The sequence below is a fragment of the Dipodomys merriami genome, unplaced genomic scaffold, assembly GCF_024711535.1.
Source record: "Dipodomys merriami isolate MVZ:Mamm:240054 unplaced genomic scaffold, mDipMer1.0.p SCAF_26, whole genome shotgun sequence".
Classification (NCBI taxonomy): domain Eukaryota; kingdom Metazoa; phylum Chordata; class Mammalia; order Rodentia; family Heteromyidae; genus Dipodomys; species Dipodomys merriami.
The window spans coordinates 3,213,013-3,216,359 of record NW_027204048.1 but is presented as its reverse complement, the minus strand read 5'-3'; the positions used below and the strand labels follow the sequence as shown (position 1 = coordinate 3,216,359).

General features: G+C 42.4%; 1 pseudogene; it reads left to right on the top strand.

Annotated features, from left to right (window-relative positions):
- Positions 1-1,904: 1,904 nt before the first annotated feature.
- LOC138836813 (small ribosomal subunit protein uS8 pseudogene) lies at positions 1,905-2,295 on the top strand (annotated as a pseudogene).
- Positions 2,296-3,347: the final 1,052 nt, after the last annotated feature.

Below are 3,347 nucleotides of genomic sequence, written 5' to 3'. Positions count from 1 at the left end.
CTAGCCCTGGGCTGAAGAGCTGAGGGACAGCACCCAGGCCCAGAGTTCAGGCCCCACGACTGGACCCGAAAAAAAAAAAAAAAAAATCAAGTGGTAGAGCGCTAGCCTTGAGCCGAAGAGCTGAGGAACAGTGCCCAGGCCCTGAGTTCAGGCCCCACAACTGACAAAAAAAAAGTGTACATGCATGCCTTTATTACATGAATGAGATCACAGTATCTTCTGATAGAGCAAGTAGGGTATTTCCCTTCCCAGGCTGATGTTGGGCTTAGACATGTGATTTGCTTTGTCCCATGGAATGTAGGTGGAAGGACAGGGTGCCACATCTGACTAAGACTTCAGAGATATCAACCATCTCTTCTCACTTCTGTGTTTCTCGACCATAAGATGAACACAGCGAATATAGCCTGTAGAGAGCCAGCCCCTTAAGTCTGGACCCCAGAACAAACATATATGGATCAGACCTGTACTGAAACCACAGCCTGGTGCCATGGCCATCAACTTTTTGGCCTTAATCAGAGCCTTCCAATTCAACTCCACTTCAGTCAGCAGAGCAGTAGTCAACATGCAAATCTGTGAGGATGAAAATAAATGCTATTGTTCAAAAGCTACTGGGTAGTAGTGGTTAGTTACACAGCATTGATGCAATGACAACTGATTTGTACACATGCTAGTAGAGCCAGCAATGGATCCTCAGAATTAGGTGAGGATGTGGGGCGAATGAAATAGGAGCAGAAGTGCTACATGCTACTGGCAAAACCAGTAGTCCTTTTCTCTCTTCCCACTGGCTATACAAAAGGTACAGGAGGCTTTTGGTCTCCATAATCCACATGATGACACTTGACCCCTTCTGGAATGAGGGGACAAGGATTTGGAAAGATTCTAGGGTTTGTTTTTTTTTGTTTGGTTTGGTTTTTAATCACTGATGGGAAGTCTACTCATCTTAGAATTGTTTCACAAAGGGAAAGAAATTCTCTATATCCTTTAAGCCACTAAACTTTGAGTTTCCTGTTTTCCTGTTTTCCCTTACTAGTAGATTGAGAAGCTCTACCCTGCCTGAGAAATGCCAAGATTCTAGAAACTCCTCCCACTACTGCTTCTCTAGAGATAACCCTCCTGCCCGAGATCTGTCAAATGTTCACTGTCATTTAGATGCCACTTGTTTCTCAGTGATCAGTGGGTCCAGAGTCCAAAGCTCTGGTGACATCATCTGGAAATGCAAGGCATGAGGGAGATAAAAGCACTGGGAGTCTTTCCTGTCACGTTCCTCTGAAACTTTCCAGCACCCATCATAGCCAAGTTTTCGCTGAGCTTCCTTACCTAAGGCCTTCCAGCCCCTACTGAATCTTCCTTTCTCTCTCTCACACTCAAGCCAGGTAACCCCCTTTAGTTCTTCGCTCAGCAAACATTTGTGGAGTTGCTACTGTGAACCAGTAGAATAGCTACAGGTGACAAAAATTAATTGACTACTTCACAATAACTAGAAGACTGAATTTTAAGTGTTTCCAACACAAAGAAATGATGAATGTCAGAGGTGACAGAGATGCCACTTACTCTTGTACATTATGTATAATATATTAAAAGGCCACAGTGTAAGCCAGGCACTAGTGGCTCATACCTGTAATCCAGGTACCAGTGGCTCACATCTATGGTCCTAGCTACTCAGGAGGCTGAGATCTGACTATCTCAGTTAGAAGCCACCCTGGGCAGGAAAGTCTGTGAGACTCTTACCTCCAATTAACCACTAGAAAAGCTGGAAATAGAGCTTTGGGTCAAGTGGTAGAGGGCTAGCCTTGAGCCAAAGGATCTCAGGCCCTCCTTGAGTTCAAGAGTCCCAGAACCAGCCCCTTCTCTCTCCCCAAAAAAAGTCACACTGCGAATTTTTTCCACCATCTTTCTGCACCACTATGGTGCACATGAACCTCCTAGCTGATGCCTTCAAGAGCATCAACAATGCTGAGAAGAGAGGCAAAACGCCAGGCCCTCATCAGGCCATGCTCTGGAGTCATCATCCAGTTTCTCACTATGATGAAGCATGGCTACATTGGCGAGTTTGAAATCACTGACGATCACAGAACTGGGAAAAGTATTGTGAACCTCACAGGCAGGTTAAACAAGTGTGGAGTAATCGGCCCCCGATTTGATGTGCAGGTCAAAGACCTTGAAAATTGGCAGAATAATCTGTTCCCATTCTGACAGTTTGGTTTCATCGTTCTGACCACTTCAGCTGGCATTATGGACCATGAAGAAGAAAGACAGAAACACACAGGAGGGAAAATCCTGGGATTCTTTTTCTAGGGATTGACACCTGCATATAAATAAAGTGCCTCAGTGGGGAAAAAAGTCAAAGTGTCTCAAAATACAGACAATATATTGATTAAAAATAAAAATATAATTCAAAGAATTCAAAAAGGAAAATGAAAATGTATCAACCTAGCCCTAGCTAGATGCAATGGCTCATGTTCATAATTCCAGCTATTTGGGAAGCAAAGATCAGAAAGATTTCAGTTCCAGCCAGCCTGAGCAAAAAGTTAGTAGATCCTCATATGAATCAATAACATCTCATTCAGCTATGTTAGAGGGTAAAATGGAGAATCTTGGTTCAGGCCAATCCAGGGCAAAAAAATAAGATTCTATTTGAAAAAGAATGTAAAAAGAACTAATTGCATTTAAATGTTTTTTTTCTTTCATGCATTTGTTTCTAACACAATTATAAGATTATTTCTTTGTTGCTTTGTATGTCCCTCCCCCACAGTATAACCCCTGCTTTCACTGTATTTGATGTCGGTATAATTTGTGGAGGGGAAGGGGAAAAACAAGTCGTTTAAATAAGGATACAGGTGGACCCGTTGCAACAATGAGAAGTACAAGTTGTCATGTAGAAAACCAACTTTACAACTTTGGTGGGGGGAGAGGAGGATGGTGAGGGGAGGCTGGGAAGGGATGGGAAGGGTAAACAAAGGAGGAGGCTACAATGCTTGATAAGAAATGTACTCACTATCTTGCCCATGTAATTGTAACTCCTCTGTACAGTATTTTCACAATAAAAAATAATAATAAAATAAAATACATTGAAAAAAAAGAACTAATTGTTGAGGGTGTGACTCAAAGACTACCTACCTAGCACACAGCAAGCCCTGAGTTCAAATCCCAGCACCACAAAAAATTGTTCTAAACCCTCAGTGACTAGAAAACAACAAATTTCTTGCCCATTGTACATGACCATATCATCTGACTCCAAGACCTAGGTTTGATATAACAACATGGAATATTTGCTGATCAAGAACATCATGATCAAGAACAAAAGCAAACAACGTGACAGGCCATCTGCTGTCTCTTAAAGCTTTTGG